Source organism: Lithobates pipiens, unplaced genomic scaffold, assembly GCF_037356315.1.
Source record: "Lithobates pipiens isolate NorthernLeopardFrog02 unplaced genomic scaffold, aLitPip1_a1.2 Scaffold_18, whole genome shotgun sequence".
NCBI classification, from domain to species: Eukaryota; Metazoa; Chordata; class Amphibia; order Anura; family Ranidae; genus Lithobates; species Lithobates pipiens.
In genome coordinates, this window is record NW_027507758.1 from 473,732,447 (window position 1) to 473,739,985 (window position 7,539).

A 7,539-nucleotide genomic window follows, 5' to 3' on the forward strand; every position below is an offset into this window, starting at 1 on the left:
TTAGTCCATTGGACTAGCATACAGACAACCAGATTTTTTTGGACCAGACTCGAGTCTGTCAGAAAATTTTGAAGCCAGTTTTATTTCTAGGCCTGCCGGAATTTTGGGAAGAAAGTCCACTGGAGCCCACATGCGATCAAATTGTCAGACGGACTTTGGTCCGCCGGAAAGTCCGATTGTGCGTACGCAGCATTAGAAAGCCTGAGAGCGGTGATTGGTTTTTGAGGTCCTGACTGCTAAAGAGTCTCACACTTGTGTAATACCCATACTCAGGAGAAGCAATACATTGATTCGACCTCTGTCCCCCCCCCTCCCCCCCCCCCATCTGTCCACCCCAGCCACTATGCTAGGCCATATATGCTCTTTTTTCACCTTATACACTGCTGTAGTAACTGATTTATGTATTGTGCATGCAAACCCTTTTGCTGTTAGCATAAACGGATCAGTGCTGCAGCTGAATGGCGTACCTGCAAAGCAAACAATGGTTAACAATAAAACACAGTAACAATAAAACATTACCGTATAGTAGTATAGTATAAAGCACAGTAAAACAGTAAGAACAGAACATTAACTCAATAAACAACAACTATTTTCGGCTTTTTTTATTTATTTATTTTAATTGTTTTTTCCATGTATTTTTTTTTTTTTTTACAGTTTTTTTGTAACTATAAAAGACTTTAAATGTTCCAGGCTAGGGTCTCTCAAAATTCGATTGCAATCTAACATCTTTCGAGACCCTGAGTGAATGTGTGCCATAGACTGTGCTGTGCTGTACCCTATACTAATAATGCATTAGTGTGTGTGGTAGCGACGAAAACAGAATTTTAGGAAGGATCCACTTCTTCCTGACATTTTGTGTAGTACATAAGCGTTGAACAGAGCCAATTGGAATAAATATACAGACACTTTTTAGTACCAGAGTCTGGCCTTACGAGCAATTAAGTCCAGCCCCATCATCTGGTCATTGAAGTCCATCCCTCCCATGTTAAGGTTGTAGTTGTGGATACAGAGGGGCTTCTCAGTTTGGACTGTCGTATCTGTGTGAATGTCCTTCCACCTCACTACAAGCAATTTGTTACATTTCAATTAAGTCGCACGGTGCCAGATACACCAATTCCAAATTCAAAAAGGTGTCCAAAAAGTGGCACGCTTGTGTAATAATTGTACAAGTGGTACCCCTTTCTGAATAAGGGTGACACCAATTCCCAGACAATCTTGCTGCTGCTCCCTGTGTAGTCTGGGCAGTCATGGGGCTCCATGCTGCTATCTTTTCCCTCATAAATCAGGAAACTACATGTATAGCCTGTTACCCTGTCACAGAGCTTATAAATTTTGAACCCATATCTGGCACGGAGAAACTGTTTGAAATGTAGCCAGAAAACCTAGTCAGGGAATCATTTATGCAGACAGCTTGTTGGGGGTATACAAAAGGTATACAAGGCTGCAAATTTTTGGTTCAAGGGATTTATGAGGGGCCAAACTTTGTGCAGCCGATCATATTCAGGGTCACCCCCAGGACGACAGAGTTCATTGTCATTGAAGTGCATAAATCTCAAGATTTGCTTGTATTTACCACTGGTCCTGGCAGCAGAAAACATGGGCATATGATGAACTGGGTCAGTGGACCAATATGACCGCAACTCATTCTTTTTAGTAAAGCCCATATTGAGGAATAGGCCCAGAAAAGTATTACGTTTGAAAACCGTGATACGTTTCTATGGGAATTATCTTGCAAGGTTTGCTGCAATAAATTAATTAGCAATATAAATTGCTTTGGGCCTAAATAGATCTGTAAAGATCTTTTGTGATAAACAGCTCAAAAAACCAAGGGGGATCAAATCTGCTGTTTCCACCTGAATTCTGGGTTGGCCAGTGAATGGGCAAAGTGTGGATGCTGCAGAATCTGCGGGCTCTCAATCAGGATTTGCAACGCAGCGGGAATGGCACTAGGGGCTCTACAGGCCTGTGTTTGAATTATTGGTGGATGCGGGACACTACTTGTGCTAGCCACCGCACCAGCTTGAACTGCACGTGGACTGGACTCGCCACATCACCAAGTGTTACTGTAATACTGGTTTAAGACCAAGATGTACTAGGCAGCTGGTGCTGGCTAGATCACCAGAGGGTAGAGCGGCACTAGTACTGACACTCTGCTGCATACGAGAATCATGTGATTATAGCACCTCAGTGACCTGGGAATGGTGTCGGGTACGCCTGACCTTAGCAGGGACCACTGCTCCATCATCAGAGCTATCTGTCAGGTGCCACTGCTCTCTACAGGTTCAAATACTGAGCCTAATTCTGACAGTGAGGACTCACCCTCACTCATCTTTTTTTAATATATTCTCTTTTAATATAAAAAAAGCTGTTAACAAGTATACATTGTATGTCACATTCCTACATTTAAATTCCTTGTTACATCAGTTCATTTATTCTTCCCAATCTCGCACAAACACAAAAAAAAAAAAAAGGACAAAAAAAAGGAAAAGAAAACCTTCCACCTCCCCAACAATCCCTCCCCCCTCTCTCCTCTCCTACCCCCATCTCCCTGGTCACCACCAAATTTATAGGTGTCCAGTGTGACTCACAGGTAAAAAAAGCACCTGGTTGTCAAGGACTGTTTGAACCGCTGCAAATAAATGTACCTGCTATTGCTAGCCAAGATCAGGCCTGCCGCTTCGAATTTGTGTGCTGTGTATCAGAAGTAACGGTGATCTACTGACACTGCACTTATTGGGGGGGCTAAACGTAGGTGCTGGCATGTGTCGGGGGTGATCCTGCTAAAACTGCATTTTTAGGAACACTTTACTATTATGGATTCGAATATAGTTCTGATCTGATCAGAGATATTGATCTGTTCAGACTATTCTAGTGATGGAGGTGTATAGTGTGTGTGTGTGTTAGTGTTACTAGCAATCAAAGAGTTAAATGTGATAATAAATATGTGGATGGCAATATGATGCTGTCTGGAGTTGATAGTAACTGACGCTAAAGCTAACTGGCGTCACCTGGGACACTAATACTCTGATGGAGAAAAAAGATCTGTACATTGTACTAATGACACTGTTACAGGCTGTGAAAGGGTTAACTGGGGGTGGTCAGGGAGTTAATACTTTATTAGGGAATATATTTGAAGGCAAAAGACGCCATCTGGGACTGATGCTAACTGACACTAATGCTATTTAGCGTCACCAGTGACACTAATAAAGTGGTCAGTAAAAAAACCTGTACACTGTACCCAATGACACCGTGACAGGGAGTGGAAGGAATTTTATAACGAAATGGGTAGCTTTGCAAGGTAAAGGTTTGCATATACTTTTATCCATTCAGGGAAGCTCAGCCCCAGAGATGGACTTTAAAATATCTTTAACCCTTACTGAATGGCATTTAGTTGCTAAGGAATTGCATTTTTGTTCAAATAAAGTATTGTTTTTCATCTCAGTGTGGTGGAGGCATCTGCATCCACTTCCTGTCTCTGTATATGAATTATGAAAAGTACTGGCATCTTAATGATGACAACAGTGGATTAGTCTTGTATAATGTATGTTAAAATGACTTATTGAAGCATGTGTAACTGGGTGACAATACAGGAGCACAACTGGGGGGACAAGGACAGAACTTTGTTAAAGAAAGTGCCTGAACAAGGACCTTCATGGCAGGATCCCCAGATGTTATTTAAACTTCAGGCATAAAAATATAAAAAATTACTTTTGATGTGACATTTACATGTTAACCATTTGCCGTCCGCCGCGTGTACATTTACGTCGGCAGAATGGCACGACTGGGCAAATGGGCATACAGGTATGTCCCTTTAAATTTGCCATGTGGTCACATGTGTGCCGCTGGAGCTCCTTGAGTAGGAGCGTAGGTCCCGCGGACTCTATGTCCACGGGGGATACCCGCAATCGTCTCACGGAGCTCAAGAATGGGGAGATGCTAATGTAAACAATCATCTCCCCATTCTGCCTAGTGACACTGTCACTGATCATAGCTCCCTGTGATGATTGGGAGCTATGATCAGTGATGTGCCACACCTAGCCATGCCCCCCAACAGTTGGAATTACTCCCTAGGACACACTTAACCCCTTCCTAGCCAGCTAGGGGTTAACCCATTCACTGCCAGTGTCTCAGTGCAATGTTATAGCACTGATCGCTGTAAAAATTACAATGGTCCCAAAAATGTTTCAAAATTGTCTGATGTGTCCGCCATAATGTCGCAGTCCCAATAAAAAAAAATATTAATAAAAATGCCATAAAACTAACCCCTATTTTGTATACGCTCTAACTTTTGCGAAAACCAAATAAACCCTTATTGCATTTTTTTTACCAAAAATATGTAGAAGAATACATATTGGCCTAAACGGAGGAAAAAAATTGGGGGGATATTTATTATAGCAAAAAGTAAAAAATAATGCGTTTTTTTAAAATTGTTGCTCTATTTTTGTTTATGGTGCGGTGATCAAAATACCACCAAAAGAAAGCTCTATTTGTGGGGAAAAAAAGGACATCAATTTTGTTTGGGAGCAACATCGCGCGATTGTCAGTTAAAGTGGCGCAGTGCCGAATCGCAAAATGTGCTCTGGTCTTTGGCCAGCAAAACGGTCCGGGGCTTAAGTAGTTAAAGGAATATAAAAGGTATGTGGCACTGCCTAAAAGTGATAAATAATAAAAATTGTGAACAGAAATACAGTGGGGCAAAAAAGTATTTAGTCAGCCACCAATTGTGCAAGTTCTCCCACTTAAAAAGATGAGAGAGGCCTGTAATTGTCATCATAGGTATACCTCAACTACGAGAGACAAAATGTGGAAACAAATCCAGGCAATCACATTGTCTGATTTTTGAAAGAATTTATTTGCAAACTATGGTGGAAAATAAGTATTTGGTCATCTACAAACAAGCAAGATTTCTGGCTCTCACAGACCTGTATCTTCAAGAGGCTCCTGTATACCTGTATTAATGGCACCTGTTTGAGGTTGTGGACAGGTGTCTTTTATACTGATAACACGTTCAAACAGTCACACTCCAAACTCCACTAAGCCCTTGTACACGTGGTCGGAGAGTCCGTCGGAATGTTTCCGATCGTTTTGTCTGATATTCCGACTGTGTGTGGTCTGCAGCGGACTGTTTCCGTCGGAATATCCAACGGACCAACTTTTCCAACTTGGCGGAAATATTTTCCGACAAAATGCTCCGATCGGACATACTCCGATCATGTGTAGCCTACTCCGACGGACAAGGTGCCACGCATGCTCACAATCAAATTCCGACACAAAAGCGCTCGCTCAGGTAAAACTACTGCTTGTAATCGATATAGCACATTCGTCATGTTGCAATGTTAAAAATTCTTTCATGAAGCGCATTCTCTTGTTCTTTACAATGCTGCAAGAAGGAACTTCTTTTGATGCTCATAGTCACACACACTTCTCCCAAACGTATTTCCTGACTCTTTTTTACTCATTTCAGCAATACAATTTTTGAATTCGTCACATCTACACAATTTTATTTTTTGTTTATTCTTTTTTGGGTGAATTTTGTGTTTGTTTTTTTTCATAAACATATCCTTTTTTGTCAGTTTGCTCATCTTTCCATTTTTTGGGGTGTATTTTGTGTGTAAACTTACCACAACAACATTATTATATTTTTTATATTTTCTTTTTTAATCTACAGGACGTTGTTTAGTGTTGGTACCCCTTGTTATTCATTTCACTTTGTTTTTTTGAAATGTGCCTGCCTGCTCACAAATAAACTGGCCTTTTTGAAGTAAAACACATACACAAGTATTTCTTCAAACAAAAAAAAACTTTATTTAGGTGTCAGTAACAAATAAAGAGGGAGGCAGCGATGGACAAACTGGGGAGATTAGCGAAGCCTTTGGCCCCCAGGGCACGCATCAACTATTTAAATGCAAAACTTGGTGGCCTGAGGAGTACATATCTGAGGGAGAGAAGTCTGGTCCTGAAGTCCAAGAAACCCGGAACAGCAGCAGATGACATCTATGTTCCCAGGCTGTGGTACTACAAGAGGCTGCATCTTCTGTCAGACCAGACTAAACCCAGGTCATCACTCTCTGGTCTTCCTTCCACGCTTCCTTCCAGGCTGTGGCTGTGGTGCTGGAGGTGTTGCAGAAGGAGGAGGAGGAGGAGGAGAAGGGGCATGGGCCAAATCACACAAGTGTGTTGTTTGTGTCATTTGGCCCAACAGACCCTTGTTGAGGGTGTGTATAATTACCTCCTCACACAAGAGCTGTTGCCCCTCCTTCATTTTCTCAAGCTTGCATACAGCCAAGGCGGCAAAGGCCTCTTGATAGGTGGGTTTGGCTTGGAGGGCAGCTGATGCCTCCCCAATCAGCCTCAGGGCCGACTCCTCCACATTCCCCCCCTTTCTCTGCCTTTTGCGTTGCAGGCGGAGGGGAGGGACCTGGCACTCTGTGAGGCTCCTTTGCCCGCCCACCGCCTGGCTGTCGCTTACCCCCGCCTCCCCCTGGCTGCCACTTTCCACAGCCTCCTGTTCCTGGCTGAGGTCTTCCTGTGTATGAAAAAGGGACATAGTTTTAGTTTTTGGGTCATCAAACACACACATTTTTCACATCAAGACTGTTGAAAACTGTTAACCAATAGAAAAGACTATCATTCTGAGCCCAGCATTTTTCTTTCTTGTCCCAAAGGTTTTGGCCACTACTGTCTATTTATATGTGGATCACTTTCTAAAATCAGCAATTAGTGAGCACAAATCAAGTTAACATCATTCATTTATACTCCCAAAATATGTACAACAATACTATACCTGGCTCAAGCTGGGCTCCCCCAGTTCTTCCTGAGTGGAAGGCCCAGGTTGGGCGTCGGAAGACTCAGCGGGTGTGGAATGTAGCATAGGACGCGTGGAAGGAAGAGTAGAGAGGGATTATCTGGCCTCAGCCTGGTCTGACAGAAACTGCATCCTGTTATAATACCACAGCCTGGGGACATAAACCTCATCTGTTGAAGCCCCAGATTGCATGGAGTCCAGCACCTTCTTCCTCTCCTTCAGATATGTACTCCACAGGCCACCGATTTTCTTTTTTAACCACTAGAGATCCGCGCTATAGCCAAATGACGGCTACAGTGCGGACCTCCTTTGCCGGGACTACGTCTATTGTTGTCGTCCCGTGCACGAGCGGCCTGCGCGCTCTGTGATCGGCGAGTCTATGAGACTTGCCTGATCACGGATTCGAGCAAGGGGTCGATCCCGACCCCTTACCACGTGATCAGCTGTCAGCCAATGACGGCTGATCATGTGATACAACGGAGCCGGTAATCAGCTATTTTTCCTCCTCGCGCTGACAGCGCGAGGAGAAAAAAAAAGAGCCGATCACCGGCAGCCGTGATCGGGACTGATGCCAGCTTACCAGTGCCCACCTGCCCCCTGCCAGTGCCATCTCAGTAATAAAAAAGTGCCCCCTGCCAGTGCCACCCATCAGTGCCCACAGTGCCACCCATCAGTGCCCACAGTGCCACCCATCAGTGCCCACAATCTGCCTCAACAACGGTGCTGCACCCCAG